Genomic DNA, 18,708 nt, shown 5'->3' with positions numbered 1-18,708 from the left:
ATGTGTGAAGGGCTGTACAGCCCAAGCTGGATGCCCAGCCTGGAGTGCAGGCGTTTCACCCAGGGAGGGCAACCTGGGCATCAGAGGAGAGAAAAGGGACAGGACACATCACCCCATTAGTAAATCTGTTCCTGCTATAGCGAAGGAGCCGCGGTGCTCTGCTGTGGCTGGCATTCTATTTCCAGGCTGCTTTTCTTTTTAATCATCATAATTAAGAGAAAACTTTACTTCCTTTGCCTTTCATACATTTACACTTACACAGAATTTCCAATAGCATCTTTCCCAGGAAATTTAAGCACATTTGCTTTCACTGAGTTTAGAAAGGATCAAGGTCACTTCTTCTCAATTTTGAATATATTTTTTTGGCAAACTGTCTGGGGTTGCTGCATCTCCAAGTAGCTACCCAGCATTCACATTATCATACCTACTGCTTCAGGCTCCTGGCCGTCCGAGTTGCCCACGGCCACCCCTCCCATCGCTGTGCAAGGGCCAATTGGAGCATGTCGGTGCTCCTCACACCTAACCCTTCAGCAGTGTTTGTCCCCGGGGCATTTCTCACCAAGTGTTCTTTCTCCAGGGGAATGGGATCCCCACTTGTCCTCGTTTCCCCCAGAGCCAGGGTGACCCCACAGACTCCCCAACATCACTACCGTCCCGCTCCTCCAACCACACCGGCGCGCTGGCTTTAACCCTTCAAAGAGCCATGACAGCCACACGCCAAAGGCAGAGGCCCAGCACAGGACCAAAACGCGCGTGCCGGGGTGCGGGGTGCCTGGTCAGCAGGCTGCTGGCTGGGGGGCACTGCAGGTGGTGGGGAGCGAGCCAGGGAGGGCAAGCGTGGCAAGTGTCTGCAGCGGGAGGGTGGGTGAGGAGGCGGAGTAACAGTCTTGTGCAAGTACAGGGATGAGAGAATGTGAGTCAGGAGTTTGGAAAAGAGAGGGAGTAAATAGATGCAAACTGTAGGATGGCTGTGGCTGAGCTGCTCTCAACTACAAAATTTCTCTTTTTAAGTATTCCACTTTAAAGCATGGAAATTCAAGGCTACAGTTTGTATTTCATAATGCAGAGTCAAAAGCCCAAAACAGAAGAAGCATCTTAACAGTTCTGTCCCTTATTTTCATACAAATTCACACACACATGCTCATACACATATAAAGTCAGCCTTGAACACAAGATCCATAGTAAGTTTTTCAACAAATTATTCCTTTAGACACTGATAAATCAAGCAACAATGACACGGGGATATCATGGCATCACTAAAAATGTCACTACAGTTAACAAGCCTGCTTGCTTCAACAAAAAATATTGGTGAATAATCATCCATCAGTTAGCATGTTAAAAAACCCCACGCCTGGTGTTCCTTTCCTAAAAAATGATGGGAGTGGAAACATTGTTTTCTTGCCAGGTTATTTTCATTTCAGGAAGAGAAATAACCAAGGGAAACATGGAGTGCAGAACAAATAAGAAGCAGCGGTATGAGGGGAAAAAATCCTTCATAATTATGCCGTTGCCTCTGCCTTTCTCACTATCAGATTCCTCCCCTGTCCCATACTGTGCCAAGCCACTCACACGCAGGGCATCCTCCAGATGAATCAGCACAGTGGCACGCGGACTCAAACGTACATCAGAGGCACAGAGGAGGTGTTTGATATTGTATTTATGAACAAATCAGAGACAAGAGCTTGGTGGGGGCTTTTTGGAGGAGGAGGAGGAGTAAGGGAAATAAGATTGTATGTCAGCTTCGGAGAAAAAGCATTTCATCATCTTTTTAAAATTTATATTAACCACAGACTCTGTTCAGCTTCATCCTCTAAGTGATAAATTAAAACAGCACACACACAATCCGTAGATTTTTTTTTTCTTTATCCATCACTCAGAAAATACAATATGAAAGACTGCCTGTACTAATCCAGGCTCTTGCATCTGTCATAACACTATACACCGGGGGAGAGGGTCCGCGCTGGGGCACGGTGTGCTGCCTGCAGCGCACGGAGGTAGCTCCAGGTGCCACCAGGCAAGCACGGCCAAGCATTGCGATCCAAGCCAAGCACACAACTTCTCCCTAACAAGGGAAAAATTCCGTTTTGGGCGACGTCACCGTGGCAGTTCCTTATTTCACTTTGCCAAAGCAAAACCAACGGATTATGTCCACAGGCCATCAGGTGTAACCACAAGGCACCACAACCTCCTGGCTGTCTGGTGACTTCTCTGAAACCAGCCAGCAAAGACTATACTTTTTTTTCAAAATTAGTACTGATGAAACACAAAACCTTTTTTCAAAACCAGCTTAATCTTAAGATAAGTTTTTCCACCAATAAACATCTGCTCAACAGGCAGTGACAGTGAAAGGACCTCTAGAAAGCCTGACATCAAAAGCTGACAAGACTCAAGCCCTAGGCCCAAGTACATAATTCATCTACTGCGCGTTCAGCCTCCTCTCACAAAAGTTATCAGCATAATTGTATGCTACGTGTGAAAAGAGAATCTCCTGCCAAAAACGTGACCACATCCCTTATCTTTTAAAAAGCAGAAGTAATACCCATTCATAGGCAGCCTTGTACTTGGCTTGCTCTTGTCTGCAAAGTCTCTCCTGTAAACCGTTCCTTTCTTTTCATTTTTTCCTCTCCACAATAGGAAAACCAGATATGGCAACCATTAATCAAGCAAGTAATAAACTTAATGCCAGCCAACGGGGAAGACAGAAGCTACAGAGCGGCGGACATCTCACGAGGAACAAACGATACTACTTCCGCAACTGAACTGTAGATCATACAAGATCATCACAAAGAATGAGAATTGTTATGTTTAAAACAATTTAATTGTTTGTGTTTAAAACAGTTTAGCCAATAGGTCATCAGGCACATAAAATATTAATATTTGCATATATGCTGTTGTGTACATCAGTGACAGAAGTTTTTATGCTAAGATGGGTGTGTGAGGGAGCTCCAGAGGTGGCATGAGTATCTCCAGCCTGCCCTTTGTAGCGCTGGTTTCCCAGCCTACACCCCTGTAGCAACTGAGAGCTGAAAACAAAACTAGAGCCTTCTGCCAACGTAGAGAGGATCTGAAATGCAAACCCTTTCCTGTGCCAGCCTCTGAAGAGCGTGACTTTTTCCTTACACAGAAAAATCTCCCAGTGCTCCAAATGGGCATTTTCCAAGTAAAGGCTGGCCAAAGGCTTCCAAGGTTGGCTGTGCTCTTTCAGAGGATTCCAAGGCCTGGGTGGACTTAAACGTGGACAATGAAACAGGACTGACTGACCTCCAGTGTCAGACCCCTGGCTGAGGGGGACACATCCTTTGGAAAGCCATGCAGTTTTGATAGGTAATACACCAGCCTCCACAGCAATCCTCTCCAGTGCCTAATTACCTCCACTCTCAAAAATGTGCGGCTTGCTCCATTTTAATTTTCCTGGCTTTAATCTCCATTATTTGGTCTTTTGATACGTATTTTTGTCACATCCTTGGCTATGTTACACGTCTTCAGGGAGCAGGCACCTTCACTATACCTAGGTACTTATGTATCCAAGTATTTGATGAGTTAATGAACTGACCCGGCTTTCATTGTAAAAAACCACATTTCCCAGACCTCAGACCATTCTTTCAATTCTTTTGAACCTACTTGAATTTTTCACCATCCTTTCACTGGACGGAGTACTCTAGCAGAAGGCTCACCAAGAAAATACAAGTGAGGTCACTCCAATTCCTTGCTGTTAGTTTGTCACACTTTTTACTAAAGATTCAAGTATGTTCTGTCTAGCCTTCTCAGGGGAACAAAATGCTTTTTGTTTTGTGTTTTTTTTAATTAAAAAACCACTCAAACTCCAACACTGTTGGTGATATGAAAATGAATCATTAGATAAAAGATATTTTTTCCCCTTGTGCTGCTCAAACAACTAAGAGTGCTTACAGCAAGAGAGGGATGCAAATTTCAGGGGGAGCGAATGAATGCACAGTTCAGAGAATGGATGTGTGTGGGTACGTGTGTGCAGGGGGAGGCACCTGGGGGCATATTTGCCTTGCCTGGGCATATATGGACTTTTTGAATAGCAGAGTACTATGGACAAAATATACAAGCCGTTGAATATTGCCCTAAACAAAATCTGAACACTTAAACCACAGTAAATTATGGGTTTTGTAAAAATAGAAAATAATTAGTAATGGTAACTGAGATTGATTTTATATTTGGATTCAGCACTCAACTCAAAGCTAAAATTTTACTAAAACCAATCACCTGATGTTTTATTAGATTCTTTATTGCACCTCTATTTATATTACAGATGCCAGGATGAAAAATTAGCTATTTTTTTAGGTGTTATAAATATATAAATTAAATTGGGTATTATATATAGCTCTGTACGCAACATGTCTCTGTGACGCTCACTATTTTTCTTGTACTAAAACGTCTAAAATGCCTAACCTGAGACTACTTTAGCTGGCTAAAAACTAATCAGTTGCAGAAAGCTGACACTTCTGTCAACTCTATGAAATTAGAAGGCAGAAGGCTATGCCCCTCAGTATTTTGATTACATATATCAGGGAAAAAAAATTCAAGAATTAACAGTGGAAAATTTTAAATATGCCAGATGCATGGTAATTGTAAGTGCCGTTACAAGTTACAGCAAGGGAAAGGTGTTGCTTTCAGATTTGGAAATGCCTACTACAGTCTAACCTCTTTGTCAATGCGTTTGCAGCTTTGCAACATCCATTTCTAAATGAATTACCTTATGGAGGAAACCAAAAGGCAGAAAACTAAAGAAATAGGGGTCAAATTCCTCCTGTGAGATCTACCTTGTAAAATTATCCAGAATGTAATAATACCGTGTTATTGACTTAAGCACAGTTCCCTGTGACATGCTGCAGCTGACCTGTAATTTTTATCCTACATGTTGCCAGCACTATTAAAATGACACTTGTGAATGTAAATTAAGCTCACAAAGGGGACAGATTGTATGATTCTGGTTTCTCTCAGATGCCTGTAGGCTATCACAGGTTCCATATGTGAAGTAATTATGTTCACTGAAGGAAAGAATAAATGCTGTCAAATTGTGTACTGAGAGAGAAAGCAGCTATTATATTGCAGTAGTCACTGGAGCATTGCCTTAGAAAGTGGAAAGCTGTATAAGAAAATAATAATAAAAAAGAAAAACTGGAGCACAGGTATATTAAATATAACCTTTAAATGAGTGTCTGCTTTTGAATATATATTACACAAAGTTAATATTTCACAAATAAAAACATTTCAACTCTTTAATTGTGTTTTCTTCCCCACATCTAGAGGGCACAGGGCAGAATATTTATCGGAGGGGTAAAGGACAGATGGAGCATCTTTCAGCTTTCTGTGCTTCCCCAGCGAGTGGAGCCCACCATGGCCCCAGAGACGCTGCCCCCAACTCCTTCTCCACTGCAAACCTCCTCCCGAAGGAGCTGTGCAGCGGCCAGGCTCCCTCCCCAGCACACGGAGGTGTCCCAGCCCTCAGCCCTGCCTACACGCCCTACCCAGCCATTCTGGCCAGCTCCAAAACGACACCTCCTGCAGACCCTGAGTGAGGGCAACGAGGCTGGGCAGGGGCACTGCTGAAGACCGAAGGTAAGCGGCCCCTGTGCGGCCCCACGGCTGTCGGTGAGCAGCAACCCCACGCTGCCCAAGCGCCGGGCTGCAGCAGTGTTGCAGAAGATGCAGCTTCAATCACGGAAGCCGACAGAGCTGCTAAAAGGAAAGGCAACACTCCCATCACCTCCAGAGCTGCAGGGCAGTCCTGCTCTCCCGTGCCTAGAGGAGGTGAGCCTATATTTAGACTAGCGAGGTCATCAGCAAGCCAGTGCTGAGAAACAGAATGCTGAACACTTCCACGGTGTTGTCACTGTTTACTAGAGTAGCATCACTGGGCTCAGCACTCCGGAGCTTCCCATCTCGATGGAAAGGGGAGGTTTCTGCAGCGCCCCATTAGCCCTACTTCTGGATCTCTCCAACCTCAGCCTTAATGGGTTGCAAAAATAACCGAGGGCAAGCAAATTTCCAACACAGCTGCCCTCCACGCCCTCCAGCTGCCCACACTGCCGTTACCCACAGACCTGTTGTTAACCCAACTGCCCTAACTGCAGCACAGGCTTGGGCCAGGAGGACCGACTTGAGAAGCGCAGAGAAAGCAGGCGGGCTGGAGAGGTGACATGACACATTTGTTAGCTATCCGTGCACTCAACTCCTTGTGTGACCCAGATCTGTGCCTCTGAGCTCTGTTTGTGCTCATCTAACACTCAAAAGCTAATACGTACGAGAGACCAAATCCTTCAGAGTGCTCTAAGATCCGAAGGCAGCTCTCGGGGAACCAAAGCACCTGCTGAAGCAGAGGCGATGCCTGGAAGCTCCCAGCCCTCCTCCTTCTCCCAAAGCCATGACCAGCTGCCCGATGACTCTGTGTGGAAGATCCACACTAGGTCTGCAGGGTCCTTCTCCAAGTGGGTGATTTTCCTGCCTGGCACCATCAGGTATTTTGGGTAATTAATTTGCATCCGAGGATCCAGCCTGATTCTGGACAAACAGAGTTTACAGTCAAAGTGTTGTTCTGCTTTGACCAACACCTCTCCCTGGGGTCCATGCTCATGGGAGCACGACCCACCAAATCCTCATGTCCATGTTAGCAGTAACAAGAGATTAGGTACTGGCACTGGTGTGTCCCGTCAAAGCCACAGCTTGGAGAACACCATTCCGTTTGCATAATATCGCATTTCTGCTTTTGTGAAAATAGAAACTATGACTTTTTTTGAGATTTCTTAGGATAAAAAAATCTGCCAGTCAGCTTTTGCAGTCTCTCTGTGGAAGCCATTTTACCAACTGCACATTGCATTTGGTAGACTCGTTCAGCACAGAGAAGCACTCGCTGCACTGAACAGCAGGAAATTTTCCTTCATCGTTTCTGGGAAGACGGGTTATATCTTCTCTACGGAAAAGGGCACCCAGCTGCCCTGGCACCATCAGACACAGCACAGCTCACACCTGTTTACCTAAACCCTGTCTGTATGTTAAAATAGGGCGGTTACAGCTGACTTGGCCATCAGGAACAGCGCCCGGCACACCCTGTCCCTGCTCATCCTGCAGGTGCCTGGGAGCAGGGCAACAGCCTGCCCCAGCCCTGCTGTATATCCACCCTGACCCAAAGGGCTCCCAAATCGCTTGGTTTCTCCACACCCAGCACAGTGAAGAAAGCAAAACATCACCCCAGCTCCTTATCTTGGCCATTATTTTTCCACCTCTGCTCCTAAGGTAAGAGCGAACAGCACCCGGATCCAGCCCCTGCACGGGGTACGTGGCCCCCGTTCCCTTCCCACCGCAGCCCCCAGCCTGCAGCCCCGCTCACTCCTCATCCTCCCACCCCACTTGTGCCAACACCCTCCTCCACAGCGCCAAACCCTGGCAGCAAATTCCAATCAGGGATCCTCAGCAAAAACAACTAATCACCTCTTTGTTCAAGGCTGGCTTGGTAACGAAAGGACTGTGAGCACAGCAGAGAGCAGCGTCCGGACGCAGACACAAACAGCGCAAACTCTTCCGTCCCGTACACCAGACCTCCCTTACAGCTCGTACTGGCTCCTGCAGGCTTCAAAAGTAGATCGCGGGTAGCTGCTCTGTAATTGCTGTTCCTTTCCATGAATTAGCATCTGTGAGTAGGTGGCTAAAAGACAACGGGCAAACCTACCCAAGCAGAGCACAATTCAAGCACTGGGCCAGGCAAGAGCTAGCTGCAGAGAGGGCTGCCGGGAGAAATCCTCCTCCGGCCCCACAGCCATGCCCCCACGGCCATCACCACACGGTGCAGAGGGGCACAGACCCCCGCCTCACCCACCACGCACTGCCAGCCTGCAGCACGCCTCCGCAAAGCCCTCCAGGCCCCCAGGGATGCACGCACCCTGCTAGAGAGTCCTTCCCAGGCCAGTTTTCAGGGGCTGGAGGGTGCTTGTGCATAAATAAATCATTGCATTGCGCAGACTATTAATACCAATTGGTCACGGATGGGTGGGCAGTTAGATGGGCAGACAGCCTGCCTGTTTTCAATTAAACACAGTAGCAGTTGTACAACACGCTACTGCAACTTCTTCTTTAAATAAAAAATTGAAATCAACTACCATTTCCTAAGCAGCTCAAAACTATTAAACAACTGTTTGCAGAGTAGCTCATGTCATACGTGGGAGACTGAAATGTAATGTAGAAATGAGAGGTTTTTTTCTAGTTGGCAGCATTGACAGCAGCTATAATGTATGACTCTTTTGGATGCAGCGTGGCAGAAGCAGGGTGAGGATCATTCAGTGCTATTCACTACAGAAATTGTTACACATAAAAAAAGAGAAGGCAGAATCAAAGATCTCAGGATTGTGGCAGGAAGGAGGGAGGGAGGAAGAGAGGGAAAGACGTGGTTTGCTCTTGCAGTTTTAATAAGGATTTGTGGAGTAATGTTGTGTAAAGGTAATACAGCTGGATCTTTAATAATAATGACTAGAACCAACTCTCCATGTTAACTGACCTTTAAAGATTATTGTCCCTTTCAGTTTACCAAAAAGACATTTACTTCATGAAAGATTTATTCAACTCTGTTTAAAGATCCAATAGGCTAAAATATGCTAAACTGACATTTAGAATTATCTCATAACACTTTTTTATGATAACTCGTATTATTTCCATGTGATTTGAATGTGAGATTTTATTTTTTTAAAAATATATTTTGAAACCATTTCAAATAATAGGCAGATATTGCCTGGACATTCAGGTTATCTGTAATGATATTAGGGCCTTTCTCAACAGCTGAGTAATTACTTCCTTATTACGCTCGAGGCAAGTTGAAATCACATGCCCTGCGCAAGATTTAAACCTATGTCGCACAGGCAAAGGAAGCATTCAAACTGACATTTTACATACCTAACTGCATTTTTTATAATAAGAAGAGCATCTGTGGTATACAGCCTTGATAATCTGTGAAATGAAGACAACTGGGAGCACCAGGAAAAAAAATTTTAAAAAATCCATTGTGTGAAGGGGAAAAGGCAGTGGGACTCGAGTAAAGGTAGAGGTATTGATTCTGCCTCTATTGCAGTCATCACCCAGGGCCCGTTTTAGACATGGCCACGCACGAGCAGGCCACTGCTTAGGGCAGTGATGTGTGTTAGCGTGCCAGAGCCCCAGCGGCTGCCCCGAGGGCTGGGTGCATGGCATCGCACCCTGACACGCTGCTTCCCTCCCCGCCGCAGCCACATCGCCCGTCCTCCCGTCCAGCCCTTTGCAGAGCCACGCTTCCGATTTTCCTGCACTGCTGAGACAGCTCCTCCAGGTCGTCTCTCCCTTGCCAAACAGTCCAAGCCCACCTCCAGATGTGTTGAGCATCACAAACCATGCTTGGTGAAACAAGAAACAAACACTCCCTTCTCACCCCTGTCCTCCATACAAGGCAGGAGAGAGATTCAGGCTCTGATGCCCTTAAACTGGGCAGAAAGCAAGAGGGGTCATCCAGCAACAGTGAAGGCACAAGCCATCCTTCATTTTTTAAATTCTACATTTTCTTACTCTGCAACATCACTTTCCACCCCACGGGGGCTGCCTGCCCCTGGCTAATGCACATTATAGCCCAGCTACCTCGGCATCTGGTGGGAGAAGGGTCCTTTCCTCTTGGCATCCTTCAGCTTCAAGAGGAGGGAAAATCAGCACAGATTGCCGACATGCCAAGAACGTGGATAAGTGACGACACGGTAAAGTAACGCACAACAATAAAAGCCACCACGTAATCCGCTTCGGCACTCCTGGTTATAGTCTTTCATAATGAAGGAGAAAGGAATGGTCATTTACGTGACAAAACACTGTTAAGTGATTAAAAGAAACACACACACAGTCAGCAAACAACTGAAATGGAAGCCACAAAGAAAACCAACCTCTTGTGAGAGTTTCACTATTCTGTGATTTCAGCAAAACCTATAGAAGAAAAGATAGAAGAGACGAATTAAGTAATAAGAGGAAGGCAGCTAATTTCATAAATACAATCTGTAATATTTTCTAAAAACAAATGCTAGTTACAATGCGCTCACAGGATGTGTTTTGGTTCAGGTCAGCTCTTATTTCATCCACAATATTTTTAATGTTAGCAATCTAAAGCAGACAAATCTAATTTTTAATTGGATATTACAGTTCATTTCAATTGAGCTAGCAGCAAAGTATATGCAAAATCTAAACAGAAGACTTCAATAAAATGCTTGAGATAATCATAGCATATCCAGCTGGTGTATAGCTGTACTGTGGAAACATACACTATTTATCAGTTTTGCATCTTCCAATGAATTAAGAAAAAAGTATTATCTCTCTTCTGATTTCAACGTTTGTTTAGTGAGTTCTGGTAAATTCTAGGTCAGATATGATACGACAACAGAAATTACTAATTATGTTAGAAATCCACAGCAATAAGAAAACCACGCAGTAAATACGTTATATCCAGGCAACAGCAGAAGGTAAGTTTGTATTTCATTTGCTGTGGACTGTGTAAGTTGGTAAATGTTTTCTGACAAGTGTCCTTCAAATTCCAAAAATAATGCATCTATTTTATGGCATTATCTCATTTTCTATTGTATTTGTTTATATCTCTGCTGTGAAACCATATTGTTATTAAGGGTATCGTTATAATAGAAAATTGCATTAGCTTTTAAAACCCTGTTCTATTTTATGTGTATATAAATAGGAACATTAAGATCATGCGAGATTCTCATTTGTCCTTGCTATACTCTTGACACTTCTGTAAACTCAAGCAGAGCACCAAGCTCTTACCAGGGCTTAAAATAACGCCCATTTGATTAGCTACACAGACATCTTTCTTGCTTTTAGCATGCAAAATCTTGCCCTGCTGGTTATGTACTCGAAAAAAGTGCAAACACTGTGTTTATTTTTACCTTTGACCACTGAAATGGGTCTATGCACATCTGTGTTTGTATAGTACGGCAATAGCAAATTGTCCAACATCCGCCAGAGGACTGGTTTTTGAAGATATTTAGGTGCCAGGTGCCCAAGAATACTGAGGGAGCTGGTGGAAGTGCTCACCAAGCCACTTTCCATCATTGATCAGCAGTCCTGGAGGTCCCAGGTGACTGGACGTTAGCAAATGTGTCAGCCCACATATGAGAAGTGCTGGAAGGAGGATCTGGGGAACTACAGGCCTGTCAGTCTGACCTCAGTGCTGGGGAAGGTTATGGAGCAGATCATCTTGAGTGTCATCACACAGCATGTACAGGACAACCAGGTGATCAGGCCCAGTCAGCATGGGTTCATGAAAAGCAGGTCCTGCTTGAACCAACCTGATGTCCTTCTATCACAAGGTGACCCGCTTAGTGGATGAAGGAAAGACTGTGGATGTTGTCTACCTGGACTTCAGTAAAGCCTTTGACACTGTTTCCCACAGCATTCTCCTGGAGAAACTGGCTGCTAACAGCTTGGATGGGCATATGCTTCGCTGGGTAAAAAAAACTGGCTGGATGGCCGGGCCCAAGGAGTTGTGGTGAAGGGAGTTACATCCAGCTGGCGGCCAGTCACAAGTGGTGTTCCTCAGGGCTTAGTACTGGGGCCAGTTCTCTTTAGTATCTTTATCAATGGTCTGGATGAGAGGATCAAGTACACCCTCAATAAGTTTGCAGATGACACCAAGTTGTGCAGAAGCGTTGATTTTCTTGAGGGTAGGAAGGCTCTACAGAGGGATCTGGACAGGCTGGATCGATGGGCTGAGGCCAATTGTACGAGGTTCAACAAGGCCAAGTGCCGGGTCCTGCACTTGGGTCCCAACAACGCCATGCGACGCTGCAGGCTTGGGGAAGAGTGGCTGGAAAGCTGCCCAGTGGAAAAGGACCTGCGGCTGTTGGTCAACAGCTGGCTGAATATGAGCCAGCAGTGTGCCCGGGTGGCCAAGAAGGCCAACAGCATCCTGGCTTGTATCAGAAACAGTGTGGCCAGCAGGACTGGGGGAGTGATCATTCCCCTGTGCTCGGCTCTGGTGAGGTCACACCTCGAGTACTGTGTTCAGTTTTGGGCCCCTCACTACAAGACAGACATTGAGATGCTGGAGCATGTCCAAAGAAGGGCAACAAAGCTGGTGAAGGGTCTAGAGATCAAGTCTTATGAGGAGCGGCTGAGGGAACTGGGGTTGTTTAGCCTGGAGAAAAGGAGGCTGAGGGCAGACCTTCTCACTCTCTACAACTACCTGAAAGGAGGTTGTAGTGAGGTGGGGGTTGGTCTCTTCTCCCAAGTAACAAGCAATAGGACAAGAGGAAATGGACTTAAGTTGTGCCAGTGGAGGTTATTATAGGGTATTAGGAAAAATTTCTTCACCAAAATGGTTATCAAGCACTGGAACAGACTGCCCAGAGAAGTGGTTGAGTCACCATCCCTGGAGGTATTTAAAAGATGTGTAGATGTGGCATTTATGGACATGGTTTAGTGGTGGACTTGGCAGTGCTAGGTTAACGGTTGGACTTGATGATCTTAAAGGTCTTTTCCAACCTAAACAATTCTATGATCCTATGCTGTCACACTCAGACAGGTTCATGAAGTGCTGCATGACGCCTGAGGCTCTCCTAGGGTGCAGGTTTTGCAATTATTTCTAAAAGTGCAATGCAGAAACCCACTGTGGGCACCAAAGTTCCTTGCCAGGAACAGGAGGAGCCTAGATTTCCACCTGTAAAGACATCCCAGCCCACAGCCCTCTAACCAAGAGCTCAGCAGCAGCCAGCCAGGTTGAGGATGGGTGCATAGATCAAGCCAGAACTGGGCAAAGGAGGCCAGACATGGTGCAGTAAGGGGCACTGCTGCGGTAGTGTCTGCATGCCTGAAAAAGGACCACGATGCCCTATGTCCTCTGACCACATGCATGCAACACTGTCATGCTCTGACTACACCCTGAAACTGAGATAGGATGCTTATTTGTTAGGCATAAAAAAAAGTTTCAAAAATTATAAGCAAGGCTTTGCATTAATGACAGTAATTAACGTTGTGGCTGCTGAGAAATCAAACAAGTTTGAGTGACTTCATGTCACCCGATAACCAATTGAAAGCTGTGAATTTTGAGAGCAATTCTTTTTCTTTTTTTTTTCCCTGAATAAGGTGAAATTTAATTTCAGTGTCTTGAAACATTTTACAGAGTGCAGTTGTGTCTCCTTCTCACTCCCATAACACCCAGTAGTTCAGGGAACGCAAGGGCATGTGATTACAGGGCAGTTCCCAATTGGATACACCACGTAATCAGGGCTGACGTATAGTGCTACACTCTGAGAAAACCCAGAAGAGTCTGGTCTAAAAAGTTCTCTGAATCAGAGTAATTACAATATTAATCACAATCCATTGAACTAAAGTGGAATTAAATACAAATTTTCTGTTTATGTAGTAAGCACTGAATGACAGTAAGTTAGCAACAGCCATTTTGGTCTGGTTTAACTGCCTAACATCTGGAGAACATTATTACAGAGTCATCAGCCATTTGGCCGGTGCCCAATATGGCAGCAGTTTTACCCTCTTTTCTCTAAACATCAGCACAGCCTCGCCGAAACACGCGTATTTCTCTTTTCTCTTCTTGAAACGTTCTCTTAAGTACTTTCAATATTGTGGAATTTTGATGGGATAAGCCACTTGTTTCTGTTTAGAAAGCAAACAAGATTGGATCAAAATAAGAGGCCAATTTTAAATATTTAATTTAAGCAAAGATAGTGCTGCTTATGAGAGTCCGTGGTAAAGGCAGTTGTTCCAGCTATTTAAACAATATAATTACATAGCATTTCACAGTATAGAAGAGACAGATTACTAGAAAGTCTGAAACTGTGCCCTAGTTCCTATATAAATATGTACACATAACCTATCACTGGTTACTACCAAATTTATATGAAGTATAATTTGGTCTTTATTACAGTTGCTGTGCTTGAAAAGAACCTCTTTACTTATGAAGAATCCCTTTTTTCTTTTTTCTTTTTTTTTCCTATAGTAATGAAAAAACACAGTTGTCAGCATAATATCCTGACATTCAGGATGCCAGCCTGTCTCTACTGGAGTCAGATGTGAAAATAAATAGATATTAAACTGTCAGTCAATGAAATTACAAAGTCAAGAGCAGCTCTAGCTGCGATCCTGTGTGTTCTGTTTGATGGACACAGGTGTTTAAGTGTTATGAAATCCAGCAGAGGCTCAGAGTGAATAATGCACCTTCCAGCAGCCCTGCCTTAGCCAAAAGAGCTGCAATGAGCTCCCCTCTCACCCTGAGGCCCCCGAGCAATCGATGTGCCCTAAGAAAGCAGCCAGAAAGGCCTTGCAGGTTTATCGGAGCTAAAACCCGAGAAGTCTTAAAGCCTGCATTACAGCACATGTTGAGGAATCGAAGCTACACTCCTCTGAAACCCTGAAGGTTAGTCCCACTGGCTTTGCATACAAATCTAAGGCAGATGCCCAAAATCCACATCATTTATTTATTATTCATAAGGCACTTAAAGTCAATCATCTGTCACTAATAAACATTAACACTATTAAAAATTAATGATCATCCTACAGCATGCTGAGACAGATTCTTCTTTCTGTTTGATGAGTATTGGAGCAAAGTACATCGCTTTCATTTACTGACTCTTAAAGTGTTTATGCTTTGCATAATGCTGCTACTTCAGCTCCTCCTCCAAACACCAGTGACCCCCTTCTCTTGGGATGCCAAGAAATGATCAGTCTCGTGAGAGGAGATTGAAAGGATGGGTTTAGATACAAATATGTATCTGCAGAGAAGAAAAATAAATCACAGATTGAAGGTTATCACACAGCACAAGCCTTTTTTGATTACAGGGCTTTTTGTCTCCCTTTCCGCTCTCTGCTAAATAGCACGACGTCCGTGACAAGGGGACGCGTGTCCCTGTGCTCTCCGCTGGTACAGGAGGGTCCTGGCTCAGGTACCGTACCACAAGTGGACAATGAGGCTGGAAATAACAGCTCTGACGAGACTACCTGAGAGGCTCACAAGCTGGAACAAGAAAAGGCTTCCTGAAGAGCAACTCAAAAAGGGAACTTCACCAAAGGTCCGCACAGTGTCGCAGGGCACTTTCTTCTCTTAGTGGGTGGGAGGCAAAGCCCACTGCTAGAGATGAAGAAACAGCTTGCATCTTAACCCTCAAAAGGACATTCCCTCTAAAAGTAAAAATGATCCTAGACCCTTCATCTTTTGTGTTCACATTTTCAAAGACAAATCTTGGGGAATACATTTTCCCCCTTACCTTTATCACATTTCTGTATCGCAAAGGCAGAACTCGTAATTCAGCACAGTTTCCTAACATGCACGCATCGTGTTTTGCCCTGCTCTTCGTTTTAGCAATTACTTAACTGTGGGAGTGCTGCAAGTATATTAGAAATAATCGCTTGATACAAGGTTGATTCTGTTAAAATGCACATAAATAAATCTAGCTAAACCTCCATTAAAGACCAGTCTGGTAGTAGAAGAAAAGAGCCAACATGATTGTGTACATCAAATCAAACTAACCTCAAATTTCTTTATTTCAAACCTCTAAAAACAAGCTAAACTTAAGGTCTCGGAACTAATGACATAATGGGAAAACTTGCCAAGATGAGAGACATATTAATCTTCCTCTTGCAATTTACACTATAATATTTCAGTGCCAAACCATTTTTCATAGAAAAACAGTGACTGTTAAGAAATAGATCTGTAAGTAGAATTAAGTGACTGCAATCACCCTGTTTTCTTTCCTTACCCATGTTTCACATGAAATAACTAACAAGGATTTACATTTCTATCACAGCTAGAAATGTACCGACCGACTGGGAAAACATGATGCCGCAGGACCACACTCGCTCTGCTGAGGACTGGGAAGTGTTGCTATTACGTAGATACTACCTTTGTACTAGCTGCTGCCATTACAAATGAAACTTGTTGCCATTAGAAAAACGCTGTCATCCAAAACTAATTATTTCTTTCAGAGTACAGAAAGCCAAGAAGTAGTGAATACTCCCTGCAATGTTCTCAGCAAGACCTGAAGAAAAATTTTTCAGATACTGCGGAGCATCAGGGAGCAGTTCAGTGCCTGGCTCACCATTTTCACATTTGCACAACTCCCACCTTCTGCAGAGCCACACAACGGTGGGCAGCTCCATCAGTTATGACTAAGGAACTGAGACTTGGTCCTGCAGTTACACACACACCCCAATAAGACCCACAGAACCTGTAATTAAACAGTCTTGAACAGAATTAAGGTACACGACCTTCTAAATCTCAGGCTGAAGACTGTTCTGAACAATACTTTTAGTCATACCACCTTGTCCTGCTGCCCATTCTCCAGTGCCAATAGACTTCTTCCTAATTTGTCTCATTTTTAGCTTAGAATTCATGCACTGTCAAGCCAAGTTACCCTTATGAGTTGGAATTAGAGTCAAGAAAAAGATATATTAAACCATCCTTATTCAAACACAAAAATGCAATGAAAATGCTAAACAGCTTTCCCTAAGGTGAAGGTGTTTATTGCTAAGTTTTTGCAGCACAATTACATTCAAACAGACAAATGCTAGCTTAAAATAAAGCATTTATTTTCCTGAATCTACCTAGGAGAAATGGAAAAACACCTTGAAAGTAAGCTGCCTCCTATCAAATACTTACCCTAAAAGCTTTTCTATTAAAAACATCAGATTTTTAAGAATAATCTTGAGAAAGCCAGGCAGCTAAAATGCAGTGCCTTATTTTCCCTTCTTAAATATGAATACCTTGGCACTGACTTTATGCAGTGGGTAAGTTTGGATTTTATATTCACTTCGAAAGCAAAACTTGATGCTTTTTTTTACATTATGCTGCGCAAGCCCCGTTCCCATAGATGTATTGCAGTTAGCACAATGCAGACACACTGCGGCCGGGTGTCCACGGGGCGGGTCACGCTCCTGACTGCTCCCCGGAGCAGCTCCCCAGGCCAAAGGGGCTGGGAACCACAGGACCCGGCGAGCGCTGCAGGCGAAGCTGCACTGCGTTTGAGATGGGGCAGTGGTAGGCATGGCACAGGCTCCGGCGATACCGTCAGCAGAGGTGCTGGGACGAGGCGAGGTGTCCATGGGACACCGAGCCTGAAAGGCTGCCCACAGGCACAGCCCCTTCATTTCCCTGCCTGCCCTCAGTGCAGGGCTTCAGCCCCCCAAAGGGGCTCCCTCGGCTGTTCCCCTCCCTTCCCTTCTTAGGGGAGCTGCTCAGGTGTCACCTTCTTCCCACCTGAAAAGACACAGACCCCTTTGTCTCCCCAAAGGTGAGGTGGTATTGCTCCCAAGGCCCATCTGGAAGCTGTACAGATTATATATAGCCAGGGACCTCATGCGGGCTTCTGGCACAAATGACTCGGTGAAAAACCTAGATCATAACAGCAGGAGGTGATGTGGCCCATACTGGGCCACAAGAAGCAGCGACTCTGCGGCACCAGTATTTATAAACACAACTGAGGGCTGCTATCCGTCTCTCTCATACGATTGCTGGACCACAGACTACGGGCCATCTGCCCGCAGTCTATTATTGCAATCTGTGAACAATTATAGACAAGATATTTCATCTTAGAAATAGCAAAGTTAACAAAAAAAGCGCTGAAAAAAGCCAGCAAATAATCAAAAAGCGAGCAACAAAACCGCAGTCAGCCATTGCACAGAGATCTATTTGCCAGCCCTCGAACCCAGCAGCGCTTCGTTCCCAAACCCACCACATCAGCCGCCCCAGAGCAGAGATGATTGCTGCCGCTGCTGAGGCCACAGCAGGTGCCAGCTTCAGCCCTTCTTCTGCAAACGCACGCACCTGACCACACTTGCCATGACCCGAGAGCACCATTACCCTGCCTCTGCAGCCAGCTCGCCGCGTGCAGGAGGCGTGAGGGCAGTTACAGTTGACACGGTACTGCCTCAGAGGGAAATATCCCAAAGCTCTTTCACAGCCGGCAGCGGAGCTTGCACCAGAACTGCCAGCCCTTCCTCAGGCTGCCCCGTCTCTGCCTGCTCCATCACGATCCTTCACCCCCTGTGCCATGCTGGAGCTGCTGCTGGCAGAGGGCCCTCTGCACCCCGACCAGCTGCACCCCGCGGGCATCACACAGGGCTGCAGCGGGACAGAGCGCGCTCCAGAGGCACGGCACAGATGATGCACTGGGCCTTGGCTAGAAAGGCAGGGGGAAAGGACAAAAACTTACCGTTCCTGGCCTTTGATCTGTGATGCTGCTGCAAAGCTGGGGAGATGGTAGCTGCTTCTGGGGTGGCTGGCTTGCTGTCGCTCAGTGGAGGGTGGTAATGTGTGTTCAGCAGATGTGGTTTGTCAATGCTGCCTGTTCCACACCTGCAGACCACAGATCCAGCGAGGGACCACCCCTCTCAGATGAGCCTGCTGAACCCCTAACCAAAAAATCCCTTTTGGGACAAAGCTGTTACCGAGAGGCTGGGGAAAGGCTAGGTCTTGGGATTTTACCCTTTCCTTATCCTTGCCTCTGTTACATGGCCATCATCTTGGAGCTGAGCCTCTCTACCCACAGCCCACCCGTTGACTCAGGGCAGCTCAGATCCAGACCAAGCAGGCTCTGCTCCTCGGCACCCCAGGATGTCCCCTTTGGTCCATCCAATGGCTGACTGCAGGAGAAGGCTACCTGGAAACGTCATGCTCCCTTCCACTCCCTAATGCTCAGGGTAGGAACGGGCAGAGTCCTGTGTACT

At 45.5% G+C, this 18,708-nt stretch overlaps 1 long non-coding RNA gene across 3 annotated transcripts in view; it reads right to left on the bottom strand.

Annotated features, from left to right (window-relative positions):
- LOC142602680 (uncharacterized) overlaps window positions 1–18,331 on the bottom strand; it is a 36,671-nt gene extending 18,340 nt beyond the window's left edge. For 2 of the 3 annotated variants that reach the window (XR_012836441.1, XR_012836442.1), the window contains exon 1: window positions 18,195–18,331. This is a non-coding gene — a long non-coding RNA (uncharacterized LOC142602680). Of the gene's footprint in view, window positions 1–9,621; window positions 9,750–18,194 lie in introns of those variants that run through there. The other variant, XR_012836443.1, reaches the window with a different exon arrangement.
- Window positions 18,332–18,708: the final 377 nt, after the last annotated feature.

This window comes from Balearica regulorum, chromosome 8 (genome assembly GCF_011004875.1).
Source record: "Balearica regulorum gibbericeps isolate bBalReg1 chromosome 8, bBalReg1.pri, whole genome shotgun sequence".
NCBI lineage: Eukaryota > Metazoa > Chordata > Aves > Gruiformes > Gruidae > Balearica > Balearica regulorum.
Note: the sequence above shows the minus strand (reverse complement) of the source record. Positions and strands in the feature narration are given on the sequence as shown.